This window comes from Dipodomys merriami, unplaced genomic scaffold (genome assembly GCF_024711535.1).
Source record: "Dipodomys merriami isolate MVZ:Mamm:240054 unplaced genomic scaffold, mDipMer1.0.p SCAF_95, whole genome shotgun sequence".
NCBI lineage: Eukaryota > Metazoa > Chordata > Mammalia > Rodentia > Heteromyidae > Dipodomys > Dipodomys merriami.
This window is the reverse complement of record NW_027206568.1, coordinates 2,246,571-2,272,915: the sequence shown is the minus strand read 5'-3', so window position 1 is coordinate 2,272,915 and position 26,345 is coordinate 2,246,571.

Genomic DNA, 26,345 nt, shown 5'->3' with positions numbered 1-26,345 from the left:
ATACTAACCCTCACACTCACCCTAAACCTCACCATTAGTGTAACCCTAACCCTTATCTTAACACAAACCCTAACCACAACACTCACCGTAACACACACCATAACCCAAACATTAACCCTCACACTAACCATAAACCTAACCTCACCCTAACCCTAAATCTAACCCTAACCTTAACACTAAAAACCTGAACCTAACCTTAACCCTAACCTTCACTCTCACCCTCACCGTAACCGTAACCCTAAAAATAACCCTAACCCTAACCCTAATCCTAACACTCAAACTCACCCTAACCCTAACCCTCACCATTACCGTAAACCTTCCCCTCATCCTAACCCTCACTCTAACTCTAACCCTAACCCTAAACCTCACCCTAACACTAATCCTACCCCTCACCCCAACCCTAACCCTAACCCTAACACTCAACCTAACTCTAAACCTCACACTCAACCTAAACATAACACTAACCCTCATCCTAAACCTAAACTTAACCTGAACCCTAACTCTCACCCTAACCCTAACCCTCACCCTTACCCTCAGTGTAACCCTAAGCCTAAACCTAACCCTAACTCTTTCACTCACACTCACCCTAACCCTTACCCTAATCCTAATCCTAACCCTAACTCTAACCCTCACCCTCAGCTTCACCTTAATCCTAACTCTAACCCTAAACCTCAACGTCAACCTAACCCTACCCCTAACCATAAACCTCACCCTAACCTAACCCTAAACCTCACCCTCACCCTAGCAATCACCCTAAACCTAATCCTAACACTAACCCTCATCCTAACCCCCCCATAACCTTAACCCTAACACTCACCCTATCCCTAAACCTCACCCTCACCCTTAGACTAACCCTAAGCCTAACCGTAAGACTAACCCTAAACCTCACACTCATCCGCACCGTCACCCTCACCATAAATCTAACCCTAACCCTAACCCTAACCATAAACCTCACCCTTACCCTAACCCTAACCCTAACCTGAACCCTAACCCTCATCCTTACCCTAACCCTAACACTAAACCTAACCCTAACCCTCACCCTAAAACTCCCCCTAACCCTAACCCAAACAATCACCCTAACCCTAATCTTAACCCCCTCCATCACCCTCAGTCGAACCATTAGCCTAAGCCTAACCCTCAGCCTAACCCTCACCCTAAACCTCACCCTAACCCTAATAGTAAACCTAACCCTAACCCTAAACCTCAAACTAACCCTCACCTCACCCTAACCCTAACACTAATCCTCATTCTATCCCTAACCCTAACCATAAACCTAACCTCACCCAAACCTTCCGCGTAACTCTAACTCTAAACCTAAATATCACCGTCACCCTAACACTAACCGAAACCCTAACCCTAAACCTCACCCTAACCCTAACATCACCCTCACCCTCAACCTCACCGTAACTCTAACCCTAAACCTAACAATAACACTAACCCTAACCCTAACCGTAACTCTAACCATAACCCTCACCCTCAGCCTCACCCTCACTGCAAACTTAACCCAAACCATAACACTAACAATAACCCTAAACCTAAGCCTAACCTAACCCTAACTCTAATTCTAACCACCACACTCACCCTCAGCCTAACCCTAAGCATAAACCTAACCCTAATCCTCAGCCTCAGCCTCACCCTAACCCAAACCCTACCCCTAATCCTCACCCTAATTCTAAGCCTAACCCTAACCCTAACCCTAACCCTCACACTCACCCTCAAACTAACACTAATCCTAAACCTAACCCTATCCCTAAACCTAACCCTCACCCTAACCCTCACCCTAGCGCTCACCCTATCCCTAACCCTAACCCTCAGCCTCAACCAGCCCTCAACCTAAACCTAACCCTCACCCTCACCGTAACCCTTACCCTAACCCTCATCCTAACCCTACACTTAACCTGTAACCTAACTCGCACACTAACCCTAACCCTAGCGGTCACCCTAACCGTAACCCTCAACCTTACCGTAACCCTCACCCTCAGCCTAACCCTCACGTTTACCCTTACCTTCACCCTACCCTAACCCTCACCATACCCTCACATTCACCATAACCCTCACCCTCAAACTAACTCTACCCTAAACCTCACCCTCACCCTAACCATAACTCTAACCATAACCCTAACACTAAAACTCACCCTGACCCTAACCCTACCCCTCAAACTAAACATAACCCTCACCCTCACGCAAACCTTCAGCTTAAACCTAAGGCTAACCCTAACCCTAACCATAACCCTCACACTCACCCTAACCCTAACCCTAAACCTAATCCTAACCCTAACCCTAACCCTCACCCTCCCGCTCAGCCTCACTCTAACCCTAATTCTAACCCTAATCCTTACACTCACCCTAACCCTAATACTGAAACTCACCCTCACCGTAACCGAAACCCTAAACCTAACTCTAACCTTAAGCCTAACCCTAACCCTAACTCTTCACCTAACTCTCACCCAAACCCTAACCCTAACATTAACCCTAACACTAAACTTCATCCTAACCCTAAACCTAAACCTCACCCTCACCTTCACGGAAACCAAAAGCCTAAACCTAACCCTAACAATAACCCTAACACTAATCCTAACCCTCACCCTAATCCAAACACTCACCCTAACCCAAACCCTAACCCTAAAACTTACCCTCACCCTAACACTAACCCTAACCCTAACACTAACCCTCACAGTAAACCTAACCAAAACCATAACCCTAAACCTCAAACTAACCCTCAGCCTCACCCTAACTCTAACACTAACCCTATCACTAACCCTCATCCTAACCCTCCCCATAACGCTATTTCTAACCCTAAACCTCACCCTCACACTAACCCTAACCCTAACCCTAAACCCCACCCTAAACCTAACCCTAACCCTCACCAGCACCTTCCCTCTCACAGTAACTCTAAGCCTAACCGTAATAATAACAGTAACCCTAACCCAAACCATCACCCTAACACTAATCCTCACCTCCACCCTCACCCTCAGCCTAACCCTAAACCTATGCCTAACCCCCACCCTAACTGTCACACTCACCCTCACCATACCCCTAATACTAAATCTAACCCTATCCCTAAACCTCAACCTAACCATCCCCATAACACTAACTCTAACCCTAAACCTCACCTTCACCCTAACCCTAACCCTAAACCTCAGCCTAAACCTCACCCTAACCCTAACCCTCACCCCAACCCTCAATCTCACCGTAAATCTAACCCTAACCCTAAAAATAACTCTAACCCTAACCCTAACTCTAACCCTAACCATAAACCTAACCCTAATCCTCAGCCTCACCCTCACCCTAACCAAAACCGTAACCCTAACCCTCACTCTAACCCTAAGCCTAACCCTACCCATGACTCTCACACTGACCCGCAACCGAACCCTAATTCTAAACCTAACCCTATCCCTAAACCTAACCCTCACCCTAACCCTCACCCTAGTCCTCACCCTAACACTAATCCTAAATCTAAACCTCATCCTAACCCTCACCCTAACCCTAAACTTAACCCTCACCCTAACCCTAACCCTAACCCTCACCCTCATGCTTGGCCTAAACCTAAGCCTAAGCCTAACTCTAACCCAAACCCTCACCCTAACCCTAACCCTAACAATAACACTAACCCTAACTCTATCCCTAAACCTCACTCTCACACTAACCCTAACTCTAACCCTTATTCTAAACCTAAACTTCATCCTAATCCTAAACCTAACCCTCACCCTCACCGTAACGGTAACCCTAAGCCTAACGCTAACAATAACACTAACCCTAACCCTAACCCTCAACCTAACCATAACCCTCAACCTAATCCTAACCCTCACCCTCACCATAACCCTTACTCTAATCCTCACCCTAACCCTAAACTTAAACCGAACCCTAACTCTCACCTTAACCCTAACCCTAACACTCACCCTAACCCTAACCCTCAACCTTACCGTAACCATTACCTTCAGCCTAACCCTCACGTTTACCCTTACCGTCACCCCTACCCTAACACTAACCCTAACCGGAACACTCAAACTAACTCACAGCCTAAAACGAACTCTACCTCTAAATCTCACCCTCACACTAACCATAACTCTTACTCTAACCCTAACACTAAACCTCACCCTAACCCTAACCCTAACCCTCAAACTAACCCTAACCCTAACCCTAACCCACACCATAACTGAAACCCTAACCCTAATGCTAACAATAATCCTAACCCTAACCCTAACCCTCACCCTAACCCTAACACTCACCCTAACCCTAACCCTCACCCTAATATTTACCATCACCCTAACACTAATCCTCACACTAACCCTAACAATCATCCTAACCCTAAACCTCACCCTAACACTAACCCTAAACCTCACCTTCTCCCTAGCCCTCACCCTAACACTAACCCTCATCCTCACCATAAACTTCACAATAACCCTAACACTAATCCTCAATCTAAACCTCACCCTCACCTGAACCTTCACCCTAACCCTCACCCTAACCCTAACCCTCACCCTTACTGTAACCCTCACCCTCAGCCTAACCCTCACCTTTATCCTTACTGTCAACGCCACCCTAACATTCACTCTAACGCTAACCTTCACCCTAACCCTAACTCAACCCCTAAACCTCATCCTCACCCTAACCCTAACTCTAACCCTAATCCTAACACTTACCTTCACCATAACCCTAACTCTAACCATCTCCCTAACCCTAATCCTCACCCCCACCCTAAACCTCAGCCTAACCCTAAGCCTAACCCTAACCCTAACCCTAAACTTTACACTCACCCTCACTCTAACCCTAATCCTAAACCTAAACCTAACCTTAACCCTAAACCTCAACCTAACCCTCACCCTAACCTTAACCCTAACACTAACCCTAACCCTAACCCTAGAACCAACCCTCCAACTGAACCTAAATCTAAACATAAACCTCACCCTCACCCTAACCCTCACCCTCACCATAACTCTAACCCTAACCCTAACAATAACACTAATCCTAACCCTAAACCTAACCCTAACCATAACCCTAACCCTAATGCTAACACTCAACCTCACCCTAACCCTAATCCTAACCCTCAACCTCACCCTAACGCTAACCCTCACTCTCACCGTAACCATAACCCTCATCCTAACCCTCACCCTAACCCCAACCCTAACCCTAAACCTTACCCTAAAACAAACCCTAATCCACATGCTCACCCTAGCCCTCACCCTAACCCTAATCGCAACCCTAATCCTCACCCTAACCCTCACTTGAACCCTAACAGTAACCCTCATTCTTACCCTAACCCTAACCCTAAACCTAACCCTAAAACTTGACGCTCACCCTAACCCTAACCCTCACCTTCACCCTAAACTTAACCGAACCCTAACTCTCACCCTAACCCTAACCATCACACTCACCCTCACCCTCATCATAACCATAATACTCACCCTAACCATAACACTCACACTGATCCCCAACCTAACAATAAATCTATCCCTAAACACCACCCTAACCCTACCCCTAACCCTCAGCCTCAGCCTCAGCCTCAGCTTAACCCTAAGCCTAAACCTAACCCTAACCCTAACCCTCAAACTCACCCTAACCCTTACTCTAATCTTAGTCCTAACCCTAAAGCTTATCCTCACCCTCACCCTAAACTTCACCCTAACCCTAATACTCACCCTAACCGTAATCCTAAACTTCATCCTAACCCTCACCCTAACACCAAGCCTAACCCTCACCCTCACTATCACCCTAACACTAATCCTAACCCTAACCCTCATCCGAACCCTCCCCCTAACCCTTACCCTAAACCTTACCCTAACCCTAACCCTCAACTTCAACCTCATCCTTAGCCTAACCCTTAACCTAAACCTAAACCTAACCTAACAAACTCACTCACCCTCACCTTAACCCTTACCATAATCCTAATCGTAACCCTAACCCTAAGCCTCACACTCTGCCTCAGCTTAACCCTAACTCTAACCCTATACCTCACACTCACCCTAACCCTAACCCTAAACCTAACCCTAAACCTCACACTAACCCTAACCCTAAACCTCAACCTCTTCCTAGCCCTCACTCTAACAATAATCCTAACCCTAACCCTCATCCTAACCCTCCCCATAACCCTAAACCTAACCCTCACCCTAACCCTAACCCTCACACTCACACTCATCCTCATCCCAAACCTAAGCCTTACCCTAAACCTAACCCTAACCCTCACACTCACCCTAACCCTAAACCTATTCGTAATCCTAACCCTAACCCTAACCCTCACCCTAACCCTAAACCTCACCCTTAACCACAGCCTAAACCTAAGCCTATCTCTAACCCTAAACCTACCCCTCAAACTCACCCAAACCCTAACCCTAATCCTACTCCTAACCCTAACTCTAACCCTCACCCTCAACCTAACCCTCACCTTAAGCCTAACCCTAACATTAATCCTAAACCTAACTCTCACCCTCAGCCTCATCCTAACCCTAACTCTAACACTAAGCCTCACCCTGACCCCAACCCTAACCCTAACCTTATAACTAAACCTCATCCTAGTCCTAAACCTAAGCCTCACCCTCACCCTAACCATAACCGTAACCCTAACCCTAATGCTAAAAACAATCCTAATCCTCACCCTAACCATAACACTCACCTTAAACCTAACCCTCACCCTAACACTTACCTTCAACCTTACTCTAACTCTAACCCTAACACTGACCCTCACACTAACCCTAACCATCACCCTAACCCTAAATCTCACCCTAACACTAACATTAAACCTCACCCTCTTCCTAGCCCTCACCCTAAGCCTAACCCTCATCCGCACCCTAAACCTCACACTAACCCTAACACTAATCCTCAATCTAACCCTCACCCTCACCCTAAAGCTAAAACTAACCCTCACCCTAACCCTAACCCTAAACCTTACCGTAACCGTCACCCTCAGCCTAACCTTCAACTTTATCCTTACCTTCACCCCTAAGCTAACCAGCAACCTAACCCTAACTGTACCCCAAAAACTCATCCTCACCGTGACCGTAACTCTAACCCTAACCTTAACATTAAACCTCACCCTAACCCTCACCCTAACCTTAAACCTCACCTTCAAACTCACCCTAGCCCTTACTCTAACTCTAATCCTAACACTAACCCTCATCCTAAACCTCCTGCTAACCCTAACCGTCAACCTCAACGTCACCCTCAGCTTTACCGTAAGCCTAACCCTAAACCTAAAACTAACACACATACTCACCCTCACTCTAACCCAAATCCTATCCCTAACACTAACCCTAACCCTCTCCCTAACTCTCACTCTAACCCTAAACCTAAAACTAACCCTTACCCTAACTCTCAACCTAAAACTCACCCTAACCCTAACTCTAAACCTAAACCTCAACCTCACCCTAACCCTAACTCTAACACTAACACAAACCCTGAACGTCACCCTAACACTAAGCCAAACCCTAACCAACACCCTAACCTTAAACCTCACCTTCAAACTCACCCTAGCCCTTACTCTAACTCTAATCCTAACACTAACCCTCATCCTAAACCTCCTGCTAACCCTAACCGTCAACCTCAACGTCACCCTCAGCTTCACCGTAAGCCTAACCCTAAACCTAAAACTAACACACATACTCACCCTCACTCTAACCCAAATCCTATCCCTAACACTAACCCTAACCCTCCCCCTAACTCTCACTCTAACCCTAAACCTAAAACTAACCCTTACCCTAACTCTCAACCTAAAACTCACCCTAACCCTAACTCTAAACCTAAACCTCAACCTCACCCTAACCCTAACTCTAACACTAACACAAACCCTAAACGTCACCCTAACACTAAGCCAAACCCTAACCAACACCCTCAACCTCAGGCTAATCCTAAGCCTAAACCTAACCCTCACACACACCCGAACCCTAACCCTAAACCTCACCCTAACCCTAACCCTCACCCTCAACCGCAGCCTAACCCTAAGCCTATCCCTAATCCTAACCCTAACCCTCACACTCACCCTAAAACAAAACCTAATCCTACTCCTAACCCTAACCCTAACTCTCACCCTCAACCTAACCCTCACCTTAAGCCTAACCCTAATATTAATCCTAACCCTACACCTCACCCTCAGCCTCACCCTAACCCTAACTCTAACACTAAACCTCACCCTAACCCTAACCCTAACCCTAACCGTAAACCTCATCCTAGCCCTAACCCTAACCCTCACCCTCACCCTCACCATAACATTAACGCTAACCCTAACGCTAACAATAATCCTAACCCTAACCCTAAGCCTCACCCTAACCATAAGTCTCGACCTAACCGTAACCCTCACCCTAACAATTACCCTCACCCTAACACTAACCCTAACCCTAACAGTAAACCTCACATTAACCCTAAACATCACCCTAACCATAAACCTCACCCTAACACTAACACTAAACCTCACCCTCTCTCTAGACCGCGCCCTAACCCTAACCCTCATCCTCACCCTAAAATTCACACTAACCCTAACCCTAAACCTCAACCTAACCCTGAAACTAACCAGTAAGCCAAACCCTCATCGTCACCCTAAAATTCACACTTACCCTAATCCTAACCCTAGACCTAACCCTCCAACTATACCTAAATCTAACCATAAAACTCATCCTCACCCTAACACTAACCCTAACCCTAAACCTAACCCTAACTCTAACCCTAATCCTCACCCTCACCATCAATCCCAACATAACTCTAACCCTAACCCAAACAATAACAGTAATCCTAACCCTAAATATAACCCTAACCCTAATGCTAACACTCAACCTCACCCAAATCCTAATCCAAACCCTAAACCTCACCCTAAACCTAACCCTCACCCTCACCGAAACCCTAGCGCTCATCCTAACCCTCACCCTAACCCTAAACCTAACCCTAAACGTTACCGTATCACTAACCCTAATCCTCAGCTTCATCCTAGCCCTCACCCTAACCATAATCGTAAAGCTAATCATCATCCTAACCCTAACCCTAACTCTAAGCCTAACCCTAACCCTAACCCCAACCCTCAATTTAACCCTAACCCTAATCCTAACACTAACACTAACCGTAAACCTAACCCTAAACCTAACCCTAATCCTCAGCCTCACCCTCACCCTAACCCAAACCCTAACCCTCATCCTAACTCTAATCCTAACCCTAACCCTAATCCTAACCCTCACACTCACACTCACACTAACTCTAATTCTAAACCTCACCCTATCCCTAACCCTAACTCTCACTCTAACCCTCAGCCTAGCTCTCACCCTTACACTTATCCTAACCGTAAACCTCATCCTAACATTCAACCTAACCCTAAACCTAACCCTAACCCTCACCCAAACACGAACCTTAACACTCACCATCATGCTCGGCCTAAGCCTAAGCCTAAGCCTAAACCTAACCTTAATCCCAATCCTCACCCTAACCCTAACTGTAACCCTAAACCTCACCCTCACCCTAAACCTCACCCTAACACTAACCCTAACCCTCACCCGCACCCGCACCATAACCGTAACCTTAAACTGAACCCTAACAATAACCCTAACCCTAATCCTAACGCTCACCCTAACCATAACCGTCACCCTGACCCAAACCCTCACCCTAAGACTTATGCTCACCATAACACTAACCCTAACACTGACACTAACCTCACACTAACACTAACCATAAATCTAACCCTAAATCTCAACCTCACCCTAAACCTAACACTAACCGTAACCCTAAACCTAACCCTAACCCTAACCTTCACACTCACCCTAAACATCACCCGAACCATAAACCTCAGCCTAACACTAACCCCAACCCTCACCCTCAACCTAGACTTCACCCTAACCCTAACCCTCATCCTCACCCTAAACCTCACATTAACCCTAACACTAATCCTCAATCTAATCCTCAACCTCACCCTAAAGCTAACACTAACCCTTAACCTAACCCTAAACCTCACCCTTACCGTAACCCTCACCTTCAGCCTAACCCGCGACTTTACCCTTACCGTCACCCCCACGCTAATGCGCACCCTAAACCTAACCCTTACCCTAACCCTAAATGTACCTCTAAACTTCAACCTCAACATAACCCTAACTCTAAAACTAACCCTAATACTAAACCTGACCCAAACCCTAACCCTAACCCTCACCCTCACCATAACCGTAACCCTAACCCTAAAGGTAACAATAACCCTAACCCTAACCCTAACCCTCACACGAACCATAACCCGCACCCTAACCCTAACCCTCACCCTAACACATACCCTCACCCTAACACTAACGCTAACCCTAACACTAACCCTCACACTAACCCTAAACCTCACCCTAATCCTAGACCTCACCCTAACCCTAAACCTAACCCTAATCCTCACCCTGACCCTAGCCCTCACACTAACCCTAATTCTAACCAGCACCCTCATCCTAACCCTAACCTTCATCCTCACCCTAAACCTCACACTAACCCTAATCCTAATCCTAATCCTAAATCTAACACTCACCCTAACCCTAACCCTAACCCTTACCATAACCCCAAACTTTAACCTAACACTCACCCTAACCTTAACACTCAACCTCAACCTAAATATCAACTTTACCCTTATCGCATCACCCTCTCACCCTAACCCTAAACCTCATCCCAACACTCACCCTAAACGTAAACCTAACCATCACCGTAACCCTACCCTTCACGCTCAACCTCACGCTCAGCCTAAGCCTAAGCCTAAGACTAATGCTTACCCTAACCCTCACCCTAACCCTAGACCTCACCCTAACCCTCATCGTAATCCTAACCCTCATCTTGACACTCATCCTAGCCCTAGCCCTAACCACCACCCTAAACCAAATCTTCACCCCCACCCTCAAACTCAGCCTAACCCTAAGCCTAAGCTTAACCCTAACCCTAACCCTCACACTCACCCTCACCCTTACCCTAACCCTAACCCTAACCATAACGCTAAACCTCAACCTAACCCTCTCCTTAACCTTAACCCTAAAACTAACCCTAACCCTAACCCTCGACCTAACCCTCCAAATAACCCTAAATCTAACCCTAAATTTCACACTCACCCTAACACTAATCCTAACACTAACCCTAAACTTCACCCTATCCCTATCCACATTCTCTCCCTAAACCTAACACTAACCCTAACCCGAAACCTAATCCTCAATCGAACCCTCACCCAAATGCTAACCTTAACCCTAAACCTAAACCTCACAATAACCCTAACCCAACACCTCACCCTCACCCTAGGAATCACCCTAACCCTAATCCCAACCCTAAACCTCATCCTAAACCTCACCCTAACAATAACCCTAACCCTAACCCTCAACCTAACCCTAATCCTCACCTTCACTGTAAACATTAACCTAACCCTCACCCTAACCCTAAAATTAACCCGAACCCTAACTCTCACACTAAGCCTAACCCTCACCCTGACTCTCACCCTAACCCTCACCTTAACCCTAACCCCCACCCTGACCCGAAACCTATCCCTAAACCTCACCCTCAACCTAACCCTAAGTCTAACCCTAACCCTAAAATTAAACCTCACCCTATCCCTAACCCTAATGCTCACACTCAACCTCATGCTCAGCCTAACCCTAAGCCTAACACTATCCCTAACCCTAACCCTCACACTCACAATAACCCTTACCCTAATCCTAATCCTAACACTAAGCCTTACCCTCACCCTCACCCTAACCCTCACCATAACCCTAATTTTAACACTAACCCTAACCCTAACACTCAGCCTAACCCTAAACCTAACTCTAACCCTAAACCTCACACTAACCTGCACCCTCACACTCACTGTAATTCTAACCCTAACCTTAACCCTAACCCTAAACCTCACCCTAACCGCAATCCTAACCCTAACCCTAACCCTAACCTTCCCCTTAACCCTATATCTAAGCCTAAACCTCATCCTCACCCTAACCCTAACACTAACCCTAACCCTAACCCTCACCCTAACCCTATATCTAACCCTAAACCTCACCCTCACCTTCACCCTAACCCTAAACCTAACACTAAACCCCACCCTAACCCTAACCCTAACCCTCACCCGTACTTTCATCTTCACCGAAACTCGAACCCTAACACTAACAATAACACTAACCCTAACAATCACCCTAACCCTCATCCTCACCCCCATTCTCACCCTCAGCCTAACCCTAAGCCTAAGCCTAACCCTCAACCTAACCCTCATACTCATGCTCACCCTAAACCTAATCCTAACCCTAAGCCTATCCCTAAACCTCAACCAAACACACAACCTCACCTTAACACTAACTCTAACCCTAAACATCACACTAACCCTCCCTCTAACCCTAAGTCTAACCAGAAACTTCACCCTAACTTAACCCTCACCCTCAACCTTATTGTAACTCTAACCCTAACCCTAACAATAACACTAACCCTAACCCTAATCCTAACCCTAACCATAACCCTCAGCCTCAGCCTCAACCTAACCCTAACCCAAACCCTAACACTAACCCTCACCCTAACCCTAAGCCTAACCCTAACCCTAACCCTAACCCTCACACTCAACCTCAAACTAATAAAAATCGTAAACCTAACCTATCCCTAACCCTCACCCTAGCACTCAACCTAACGCTAATTCTAACCCTCACCCGTACCCTAACCCTAACCCTCATCCTCACCCTAAACCTCACACTAACCAAAACCCTAACCCTAATGCTCAATCGAACCCTCACTCTAAACCTAACACTAACACTAAACCTAATCCTAACCCTCACCCTTATCTTAATCCTCACCCTCAGCCTCAACGTGAGGTTTACCCTTACCATCATACTCACCCTAACCCTCAACCTCATCCTAACCCTCAACCTAACCGTAAACCTAACCATCACCCTAAACCTAACCCTCACCCTCAACCTCATGCTCAGCCTAAACCTAAGCCTAAGCCTAACCCTTACCCTTACCCTCACCCTCACCCTAGCCCTCACCCTAACCATCACCCTAACCCTAATCCTCACCCCCAGCCTCACCCTCAGCATAACCCTAACCCTAACCCTAACACTAACCCTCACATAGCCCAACCCTAACACTAAAGCTAACCCTAACCCTAAACCTAAACCTCAACCTAACCCTCAACCTAACCTTAACCCTAACACTAACCCTAACACTAACCGTTCACCTAACCCTCCCCCTAACCCTAAATATAATCCTAAAACTCACCCTCACCCTAACCCAAATACTAACCCTAAACCTCACCCTAACCCTAACCCTCACCCTCACTGTAACCCTAAGCCTTATCCTAAACCTCGCCCTAAACTTAACCCTAATCCGCAACCAAACACTAATCCTAACATGCACCCACACCCTAGCCCTCACCCGAACCCTAATCATAACCCTAATCCTCACCCAAACCCTCACCCTAACACTTACAGTAACCCTCACCCTAATCCTAAGCCTAACCCTAATCTTCAAACTAACCGTAACCCTCAACCTCACTGTAACCCTAACCCTAACCGTCACTTGGGCCCTAAACTTAACCCGAACCCTAACTCTCACCGTAACCCTATGCCTAAATCTCACCCTCACCCTAACACTCACCCTCAGCCTCACCCTAAACTTAACCCTAAGCCTAACCCTAACCCTAACCCTAACCCTCACACTCACCCTAAGAGTTCCCTAATCCTAATCCTAACACTAAGCCTTATCCTCAACCTCACCCTAACCCTCACCGTAACCCTAAATCTAACACTAACCCTAACCCTAACCCTCACCCTCAGCCTCACCCTAACGCTAACTCTAACCCTATTCCTCACCCTCACTCTAAACCTAACCCTCACCTGCACCCTCCCCCTCACAGTAACTCTAAGCCTCACCATAACAATAACACTAACCCTAACCCAAACCATCAACCTAACCCTAATCCTCACCCCCACCCTCACCCTCAGCCTAACCCTAAGCCTATGCTTAACCCCCACCATAACTGTCACACTCACACTCACCATACCCCTAATACTAAATTTAACGCTATCCCTAACCCTCAACCTAACCCTCACCCTCCCCGTAACCCTAACAATAACCCTAACCCTAACCCTCAACCTCAACCTCATGCTCAGCCTAATCCTAAGCCTAAGCATAACCCTCATCCTAAACCTCACCCTAACCTTAACCCTAACCATCACCCTAAACCTAATCCTCACCCCCACTCTCACACTCAGCCTAAATCTTAGCCTAAGCCTAACCCTAACAAAAACCCTCACAGTCACCCTCACCCTCACACTAATCCTAACCCTAACCCTAACCATATCCCTAAACCTCATCCTAACCCTCACCCTATCCTTAAACCTAAAACTAACCCTAACCCTATCCCTAAGCCTCGAACTCACCCTCCAACTAACCCTAAATCTAATCCTAAACCTCACACTTACACTAATCCTAATCCTATCCCTAACCCTAAACCTCACCCTAACCCTAACACCAACCCTCACCCTCACCCTCAACCTCAACCCTCACCGTAACTCTAACCCTAACCCTAACAATAACACTAATCCTAGCCCTAAATCTAACACTAACCCTAATCCTCACCATCACAGTAACCCTGACCATCAAACTAACCCTCACACTACCCCTAACCCTAACCCTAAACCTTAATCTAACACTAACCCTAACCCTCACCCTCACCCAAGCCCTCAATCTAACCCTAATCCTAACCCTAATCCTCATCCTTAACCTCTACCTAACCCTAACCTTAACCCTCACCCTAACCCTAAACCTAACCCTAACTCTCAACCGAACCCTAACACTAAACCTAACCCTCAAGCTAACCCTAAACATAACCGAACCCTAATTCTCACCCTAACCCTAAATCTAACCTCATCCTAACTCTCAACCTAACACTAAACCTAAACCTCACCCTCACCCTTATCCGAACCCTAACCCTCAACCTAACCCTAAACCTTACCCTCACCCTAACCCTTACCCTAACCCTCAACCTAACCCTAAACTTAACCTGAACCCTAACTCTCACACTTACCCTAACCCTAACCCTCAATCTAACCATAATCCTAAACCTAACCCTCACCCTCAACCTCATCCTCAGCCTAACCCTAAGCCTAACCCTAAACCTAACAATAACACAGTCACTAACCCTCACCCTAACCCTAATCCTACCAATAACCCTCACACTCACACTAAACCTAACCCTAACCCTAACTCTTACCCTCAACCTCAGCCTAACCCTAAGCCTATCCCTAACCCTAACCCTAACCTTCACACTCACGCTAAACCTAACCCTAATCCTACTCCTAACCCTAACTCTAACCATGAACCTCAACCTAACCCTCGCTTAAGCCTAACCCTAACATTAATCTTAAACCTAACCCTCACCTTCAGACTCACCCTAACCCTAACTCTAACACTAAACCTCAACCTGACCCTAACCCTAACCATAACCCTATCCCCAAACCTCATCCTATCCCTAAATCTAACCCTCACCCACACCATAACGGAAACCCTAACCCTAATGCTAACAATAATCCTAACGATAACCCTAACCCTCACCCTAACCATAACCCTCACCCTAACCCTAACCCTCACCCTAACACTTGCCCTAACCCTAACCCTAACCTTAACCCTCACCCTCACCATAACTCTAACCCTAACCCTAACAATAACACTAATCCTAACCCTAAACCTAACCGTAACCCTAACCCTAACTCTAATGCTAACACTCAACCTCACCCTAACCCTAATCCTAACCGTAAACCTCACCCTAACCCTAACCCTCACCCTCACCGTAACCCTAACCCTCATCCTTACCCTCACCCTAACCCTCATCCTTACCCTCAACCTAACCCCAACCCTAACCCTAAACCTTACCCTAAAACAAACACTAATCCTCACGCTCACCCTAGCCCTCAGCCTAAACCTAATTGTAACCCTAATCCTCACCCTAACCCTCACAGGAAACCTAACACTAACCCTGATCCTTACCCTAACCCTAAACCTCAACCTAACACTAACACTGACGCTCACCCTAACCCTAACCCTCACCCTACCCCTAAACTTAACGAAACCTAACTATCCCTCTAACCAGAACCATCACACTCACCCTCACCCTCACCATAACCGTAATACTCTCCCTAACCCTAACAATCACACTAATCCCCAACCTATCACTAACCCTATCCCTAAACCCCACCCTAACCCTACCCCTAACCCTCACCCTCACCCTCAGCCTCAGCCTAAACCTAAGCCTAAACCTGACCCTAACCCTAAAACTCAAACTCACCCTAATCCTTACTCTAATCCTAATCCTAACCCTAACCCTATTCCTCACACTCACCCTAACCTTCACCCTAACCCTACCCCTCACCCTAACCCTAATCCTAAACCTCATCCTAACCCTCACCCTAACACTAAGCCTAACCCTCACCCTCACTATCACCCTAACCCTAATCCTAACCCTAACCCTCATCCTAACCCTCCCTCTAACCCTTACCCTAAACCATACCCTAACCCTAACCCTCAACTTCAACCTCATCCTTAGCCTAACCCTTAACCTAAACCTAAACCTAACCTAACACAATCACTCACCCTCACCTTAACCCTAATCCTAATCCTAACCCTCACTCTCACCCTCAGTGTAACCCTAAGCCTAACCCTAACCAGAACATTAACCCTCACACTCACCCTAACCCTTACCATAATCCTAATCCTAACCCTAACCCTAAGCCTCACACTCTGCCTCAGCTTAACCCTAACTCTAACCCTATACCTCACACTCACCAGAACCCTAACCCTAAACTTAACCCTAAAGTTCACCCTGACCCTAACCGTAAACCTCAACCTCTAACATTAATCCTAAACCTAACCCTCATCCTAACACTCCCCATAAACCTAACCCTAACCCTCACCCTAAACCTAACCCTCACCCTCACCCTCATCCTCAGCCTAACCCTAAGCCTAACCCTAAACTTAACCCTAACCCTTACACTCACCCTAACCCTAACCCTAACCCTATTCCTAACCTTAATCCTAAACTTCACCCTTACCCTAAACCTCACCCTCAACCTCAGCCTAACCCTAAGCCTATCCCTAACCCTAAACCTAACCCTCACACCCAAACCCTAACTGTAATCCTACTCCTAACCCTAACTCTAACCCTCACCCTCAACCTAACCCTCACCTTAAGCCTAACCCTAACATTAATCCTAAACCTAACTCTCACCCTCAGCCTCATCCTAACCCTAACTCTAACACTAAACCTCATCCTGACCCTAACCCTAACCCTAATCTTATAACTAAACCACATTCTAGTCCTAAATCTAAGCTTCACCCTCACCCTCACCATAACCGTAACCCTAACCCTAATGCTAAAAACAATCCTAACCCTCACCCTAACCATAACACTCATCTTAACCCTCACCCTCACCCTAACACTTACGTTCACCCTAACACTAACTCTAACCCTAACACTAACCCTCAAACTAATCCTAACCATCACCCTAACACTAAACCTCACCCTAAAACTAACCCTAAACCTCGCCCTCTTCCTAGCCCGCACCCTAAGCCTAACACTCATCCTCACCCTAAACCTCACACTAACCCTAACACTAATCCTCAATCTAACCCTCACCCTCACCCTAAAGCTAACACTAACCCTCACCCTAACCCTAACCCTAACCCTTACCGAAACCATCACCCTCAGCCTAACCCTCAACTTTACCCTTACCGTCACCCCCAAGCTAACCCGCACCCTAACCCTAACTGTACCCCTAAACCTCACCCTCACCGTAACCGTAACTCTAACCCTAACCCTAACACTAAACCTCCCCCTAACCCTAACCCTAACCTTAAACCTCACCCTCACACTCACCCTAGCCCTTACTCTAACTCTAATCCTAACCCTAACCCTCATCCAAAAACCTCTGGCTAACCCTAACTGTCAACCTCAAACTCACCCTCAGCCTAACCGTAAGCCTAACCCTAAACGTAAACCTAAAACACACTCACCCTCACTCTAACCCAAATCCTATCCCTAACACTAACCCTAACCCTAACCCTCCCCCTGACTCTCACTCTAACCCTAAACCTAAAACTAACACTTACCCTAACCCTGAACCTAAACCTCACCCTAACCCTAACTCTAAACCTAAACCTCAACCTCATCCAAACCCTAACCAAAACCCTAAACATCACCCTAACACTAATCCTAACCCTAACTCACACCCTCACCCTCAGGCTAATCCTAATCCTAAGCCTAACCCTAACCCTCACACACACCCTAAACCTAACCCTAAACCTCAACCTAACCCTAACCCTCACCCTCAACCTCAGACTAACCCTAAGCCTATCCCTAATCCTAACCCTAACCCTCACACTCACCCTAACACAAACCCTAATCCTACTCCTAACCCTAACCCTAACCCTCACCCTCAACCTAACCCTCACCTTAACCCTAACCTTAACATTAATCCTAACCCTAACCATCACCCTCAGCCTCACCCTAAACCTAACTCTAACACTAAACCTCACGCTAACTCTAAACCTAACCCTAACCCTAACCCTAAACCTCATCCTAGCCCTAATCCTAACCGTCACCCTCACCCTCACCATAACCTTAACCCTAACAGTAACGCTAACAATAACCCTAAACCTAACCCTTAGCCTCACCATAACTATAACCCTCACCCTAACCCTAACCCTCACCCTAACACTTACCCTCACCCTAACATGAATCCTAACCCTAACACTAAACCTCACACTATCCCTAAGCATCACCCTACACATAAACCTCACCCTAACCCTAACCCTCATCCTCACCCTAAAATTCACACTAACCCTAACCCTAAACCTCCATCTAACCCTGAAACTAACCTTAACCCTAACACTTACCCTAATCCTAACCCTAGACCTAACCCTCCAACTAAACCTAAATCTAACCATAAACCGCACCCTCACCCTAACACTAACCCTAACCCTAAACCTAACCCTAACTCTAACCCTAATCCTCACCCTCACCATCACTCTCAACATAACTCTAACCCTAACCCAAACAATAACAGTAATCCTAACATCCTAACCCTAAATCTAACCCTAACCCTAACCCTAACCCTAATGCTAAAACTCAACCTCACCCAAACCCTAATCCAAACCCTAAACGTCATCCTAACCCTAACCCTCACCCTCATCGTAAACCTAACGCTCATCCTAACACTCACCCTAACCCTAACCCTAACCCTAAACGTTACCCTATCACTAACCCTAATCCTCACCTTCACCCTAGCCCTCACCCTAACCTTAATCGTAAACCTAATCCTCATCCTAACCCTTACCCTAACTCTAAGCCTAACCCTAAACCTAACCCCAAACCTCACTGTAACCCTAACCCTAACCCTAACACTAACACTAACCCTAAACCTAACCCGAAAACTAACCCTAATCCTCAGACTCACCCTCACCCTAACCCAAACCCTAACCCTCATCCTAACTCTAATCCTAACCCTAACCCTAATCCTAACCCTCAAACTCACCATCACCCTAACTCTAATCCTAAACCTCACCCTATCCCTAACCCTAACCCTCACTCTAACCCTCAGCCTAGCCCTCACCATTACACTTATCCTAACCGTAAACCTCATACTAACATTCACGCTAATCCTAAACTAACCCTAACACTCACCCAAACACGAACCCTAACACTCACCCTCATGCTCGGCTTAAGCCTAAGCCTAACCTTAATCCCAATCCTCACCCTAACCCTAACTGTAACCCTAAACCTCACCCTCACTCTAACACTAACCCTAACCCTCATCCACACCCGCACCATAACCATAACCTTAAACCAAACCCTAACAATAACCCTAACCCTAATCCTAACGCTCACAATAACCATAACCGTCACCCTGACCCAAAACCTCAAGTTAAGACTTACGCTCACCATATCATTAACCCTAATGCTAACACTAACCTCACACTAACACTAACCCTAAATCTAACTCTAATCCTCAACCTCACCCTAACTAAGTCTAACCCTAACCATAACCCTAAACCTCACCCTAACCCTAACCCTCACACTCACCCTAAACATCACACGAACCATAAACCTCAGCCTAACACTAATCCCAACCCTCACCCTCACCCTAGCCTTCATCCTAACCCTAACCCTCATCCTCACCCTAAACCTCACACTAACTCTAACACTAATCCTCAATCTAATCCTCAACCTGACTCTAAAGCTAACACTAAGCCTCACCCTAACCCTAACCCTCAACCTTACCATAACCCTCACCCTCAGCCTAACCCTTGCCTTTACCCTTACTGTCACCTCCACGCTAATGCACACCCTAAACCTAACTTTACCCTAACCCTAACTCTACCCCTAAACTTCAACCTCAACATAACCCTAACTCTAACACTAACCCTAATACTAAACCTGACCCAAACCCTAAACCTAACCCTCACCTTCACCATAACCGTAACCCTAACCCTAAAGGTAACAATAACCGTAAACCTAACCCTAACCCTCACACGAACCATAACCCACACCCTAACCCTAACCCTCACCCTTACACATACCCTCACCCTAACACTAACGCTAACCCTAACCCTAACAATAAAGGTCACCCTAATCCTAAACCTCACCCTAACCCTATACATAACCCTATTCCTCACCCTGACCCTAGCCCTCACCCTAACCCTAATTCTAACCATCACCCTCACCCTAACCCTAAATTTCATCCTCACCCTAAATCTCACACTAACCCTAATCCTATTCCCAAATCTAACCCTCACCCTAACCCTAACCCTAACCCTTACCCTAACCCCAAACTTTAACCTAACCCTCACCCTTACCTTAACCCTCAACCTCAACCTAAACATCACCTTTACCCTTATCACCATCACCCTAACCGTCACCCTAACCCTAAACTTCATTCCAACCCTCACCCAACCGTAAACCTAACAATCACCCTAACCCTTAACCTGACCCTCACCCTAACCCTAGACCTCAACCTAACCCTAATCGTAATCCTAACCCTCATCTTGACACACATCCTAGCCCTAACCCTAACAATCACCCTAAACCTAATCTTCACCCCCACCCTCACACTCAGCCTAACCCTAGCCTAAGCCTAAACCTAACCCTAACCCTCACACTCACCCTCACCCTCACCTTAATCCTAACCCTAACCCTAAAAATAACACTAAACCTCAACCTAAACCTCTCCCTAACCTTAACCCTAAAACCCTAACCCTCGACCTAACCCTCCAAATAACCCTAAATCTAACCCTAAATCTCACCCTCACCCAAACCCTAATCCTAACCCTAACCCTAAACCTCACCCTATCCCTATCCCTAACCCTCACCCTCACCCTCACCCTCATCACAAATCTAAGCCTAACCCTAACAATAACACTAATCCTAACCCTAAACCTAACCCAAACCCTAACCCTAATCCTAACACTCACTCTCATGCTAAGCCTAATCCTAACCCTAACCCTCACCCTAACCCTAATCCTCATTCTCACCATAACCCTCATCCTCAACCTAACCCTAATCCTAAACCTAATCCTCATCCTTACCCTCACCCTAACCCTAACCTTAAACCTCACCGTAGCCCTAACCCTAAGCCTAATCCTCATCATAACCCTAAAACTCATGCTCATCATAACTCTAACCATAATCCTCACCTTATCCCTAAACATAATCAAACCCTAACTCTCACCCTAACCATAACCCTAACCCTCATCCTTACCCTAACCCTCACCCTTAACCTCACCCTAATCCTAACCCTCACCCTAAACCTCACCCTAACCCTAACCCTCACCCTCACCCTCACACTCACCATAACTCTAACCCTAACACTAACAATAACACTAATCCTAAACCGAAACCTAACCCTAACCCTAATCCTAACACTCATCCTCACACTAACCCTAATCCTAAACCAAACCCTCACCCTAACCCTAATCATCACCCTCACCATAACACTAACCCTCAACCTAACTCTCACCCTAACCCTAAACCTTAATCTAACACTAACCCTAACCCTCAACTTCACCCTAGCCCTCACCCTAACCCTAATCCTAACCCTAAACCTCATCCTTACCCTCACCCTAACCCTAACCTTAACCCTCACCCTAGCCCTAACCCTAACCCTATTCCTCAACGTAACCCTAAACCTCATGCTCACCTTAAACCTAACCCTAAGCCTCACCCTAACCATAAACATAACTGAACCCTAACTCTCACCCTAACCCTAACCCTAACCCTAAAACTTAATCTAACACTAACCCTAACCCTCATCCTCACCCTCAGCCTAACCCTAAGCCAAAACCTAACCCTAGCCCTAACGCTCACACTCACCCTAACCCTTACCCTAAACCTAACCCTAACCCTAAGCCTAACCCTCACCCTCAACCTAACCCTCAACCTAGCCCTAAATGTCACACTAACCCCAACCCTAACCCTCGACCTCAGCCTCATCCTACCCCTAACTCTAACCCTAAACTTCACCATCACCCTAACACTAACCCTACCCCTAACCGTAAACCTCACCCTCACCCTAGCGCTCACACTCAACCTACAACTAACCATAACCCTCACCCTCACCCTAACCCTAATCCGATCCCTCACCCTCAACCTAACCCTAACACTCACCCTCACCATAACCCTTACCCTAACCCTCAACCTAACCCTAAACTTAACCCAAACACTAACTCTCACCTTTACCATAATCCTAATGATCAAGCTAAACCTAACCCTAAACCTCATCCTCACTCTAGCCTCACCCAACCCTAAACCTAACCCTATCCCTTTTCCTAACCCTCCCCCTAACACTTACCCTAACCCTCATCCTAACACTAACCCTCAGCCTCAACCTCACCCTCAGACTAACCCTAAGCCTAACACTAAACCTAACCCTAACACACAAACTCACCCTCACCGTAAACCTCACCCTAACCCTAACCCTCATCTTAACCCTCCACATAACCCTAAACCTAACCCTAACACTAACCCACACCCTCACCCTCAATCTAATCCTAAGCCTAACCCTAATTCTCACCCTCACACTCACCGTAACCCTAAACCTAAACCTCACCCTAACCCTAACCCTCACCCTCAACCTCAGACTAACCCTAAGCCTATCCCTAAACCTATGCCTAACCCTCACACTCACCCTCACCCTAACCCTAATCCTACTCCTAACCCTAATCCTAACCCTCAGCCTCAACCTAACCCTCACCTTAAGCCTAAGCTTAACATTAATCCTAACCCTAACCCTCACCCTCAGCCTCACCCTAACACTAACTCTAACACTAAACCTCACCCTGACCCTCAACCTAAACCTCACGCTCACCCTAGCCCTCTCCCTAACCTTAATCCTAACACTAACCCTCATGCTAACCCTCCCCCAAACCCTTACCCTAACCCTCACCCAAACCCTAATCCTCACCCTCACCCTCACCCTCAGCCTAACCTGAAGCCTAACCCTAAACCTAACACTAACATACACACTCAACCTCAACTTAACCCTAATCCTAACCCTAACCCTCACCCTCACCCTCAGTGTAACCCTAAGCCTAACCCTAACCCTAACATTAAACCCTCACACTCACCCTAACCCTTACCCTAATCCTTATCCTAAACCTAATCCTAACCCTCACCCTCAGCCTCACCTTAACCCTAACTCTAATTCTAAACTTCAGCCTCACCCTAACCCTAACTCTAACCCTAACCCTAAACCTCACCCTAACCTTAACCTTAAACCTCACCCTCACCCTAGCCCGCACCCTAACCCTAACCCTAATCCTAATCCTAACCCTCATCCTAACCCTCCCCCTAACCTTAACCCTAACCCTCACCCTAACCTTAACCCTCACCCTTACCCTCACTCTAACACTGACACTTACACTAACCTAAAACCTAACACTAACTGGAAAACTAACACTCAACCTCAGCTTCACCCTAACCCTAACTCTAACCGTAAACCTCACCCTCACCCTAACCCTAACCCTAATCCTAACCCTAACCCTCACCCTAACCCTAACCCTCACCCTCACTGTAACCCTAAACCTCATCCTAAACCTCACCCTAATCCTAACCCTAAGCCTTAACCTAACACTAACCCTAGTTCTCACCCTCACCCTATCCTTCACCCTAACACTAATCATAACCCTAATCGTCATCCTAACCCTCATCCTAACCCTAAAACTAACCCTAATCCTTAACCTAAACCAGAACCTCAACCTAACCCTAACCCTAATGCTCACCATATCCCTAACCCTAACCCTCACCCTAACCCTGAACTTAACTGAACCCTAACTCTTTTTTTTTTAATTTAATTTTATTTTATTTGAGAACATACTGTACAGAGGGGTTACAATTACATTGGCAGGATAATGCATACATTTCTTACCAAGCATTGCAGCCTCCTCCTTTGTTTACCCTTCACCTCCCTTCCCAGCCTCCCCCCTCCCCCCCACCCAATCATACCCCCCTCCCCCCCCACACCGACATTGTAAAGCTTGCTTTGACATGACATTTTGTAATTCTCCTTGTTGCAACAGGTCCACCTGAATCCTTAAACGACTTGTTGTCCCCATCTCCTCCACATGTTATACTGACATCAAATAAAGTGAAAGCGGGGGTTACACTGTGGGGGAGGGACATACAAAGCAACAAAAAAATAATCTTATAAATGCGTTAGAAACACATGCATGAAAGAAACGAAAACATTAAAATACATAACTAAGGATTCATTTTCCTAACATCACATTATCTGACCTTTTCTGCTTGACTCATACCTATACTAGATATTGCAAATAAGGGAAACCATGGGACCTATGCTTCTTTGGGCCTGGCTTACTTCACTTAATATAATTTTTTCCAAGCCTTTCCATTTCCTAACAAATGGGGAAATGTCATTCTTTCTGATGGAGGCATAGAATTCCATTGTGTATATATACCACATTTTCTTGATCCATTCATCTATTGAGGGGCATCTGGGTTGGTTCCAAATCTTAGCTATGGTAAATAATGCTGCAATAAACATAGTTGTGCTGGTAGCTTTAGTGTGGTCTTGTTTGTATACATTTGGGTAAATGCCCAAAAGTGGGATTGCTGGATCATACTGGAGATCTATGTGAAGTCTTTTGAGGAACCTCCATACTGCTTTCCAAAGTGGTTGAACAAGTTTACATTCCCACCAACAATGTAGTAAGGTTCCTTTCTGTCCACATCCCCTCCATCATCTGTTGTTGTTAGAGTTCTTGATTTTTGCTGTTCTAACTGGAGTGAGGTGATATCTCAATGTTGTTTTGATTTGCATTTCTTTTATGGCTAGGGATGTTGAACATTTCTTCATGTGTCTATTGGCCATCCTTCTTTCTTCTTCAGAGAAGCTTCTCTTTAAGTCTTTCGCCCACTTATTTATTGGGCAGTTGTTTCTTTGAGGATTTGTTGTTGGGTGGCTTAATTTTTTGAGTTCCAAGTATATTTTAGATATGAGACCCTTGTCCGTTGTATGGCTAGTAAAGATCTTCTCCCAATCGGTGGGCTTTCTATTGATCTTGCTAGCTATGTCATTTGCCCTGCAGAAGCTCTGCAACCTTATGTAATCCCATTTGTCCAACCTTTCTTTGATTTGTTGTGTTTCTGGGTCTCTATTCAGAAAATTTCGGCTTGAGCCAAGGAGACCTAGGGTTTCTCCTATTCCATCCTGTAATGTTTTCAGAGTGTCTGCTTTGAGTTCAAGGTCTTTGATCCATTTGGAGTTGATTCTGGTGCAGGGTGATATATAAGGAGCTAGCTTTAGTTTTCTACATGTAGTTAACCAATTTTACCAGCACCAATTACTGAAGAGGCTGTCTTTCGTCCATTCTATTGTTTTAGCTTCCTTATCGAAGATTAGATGGCTATAGGTCTGTAGGTTCATTTCTGGGTTTTCTGAACCCTAACTCTTACCCTAATCCAAACCCTCAACCTAACCCTAACCCTAACGCTCACCATAACCCTAACCCTAATCCTAACACTCACCCTAACCCTCACCCTAACACTAAACCAAACCGTCGCCCTCACTCTAATACTAACACCAATCCAAACCTTAACCTTCACCCTCAACCTCACCCTTAGCCTAACTCTTAGCCTAAACCTAAACCTAACACACACACTCAACCTCACCCTAACCCAAATCCTAACCCTAACCCTCACCGTCACCCTAACTCTAACCCCAAACCTCACCTTCATCATAATCCTCATTCTAACCCTAACCCAAACCCTAAACCTCACCCTAACCCTAACCCTATGCCTCACCCTCACCGTAACCAAAACCCTAAACCTAACCCTAACAATAACCCTAACCCTAATCCTAACGCTCACCCTAACCATAACACTCACCCTAACC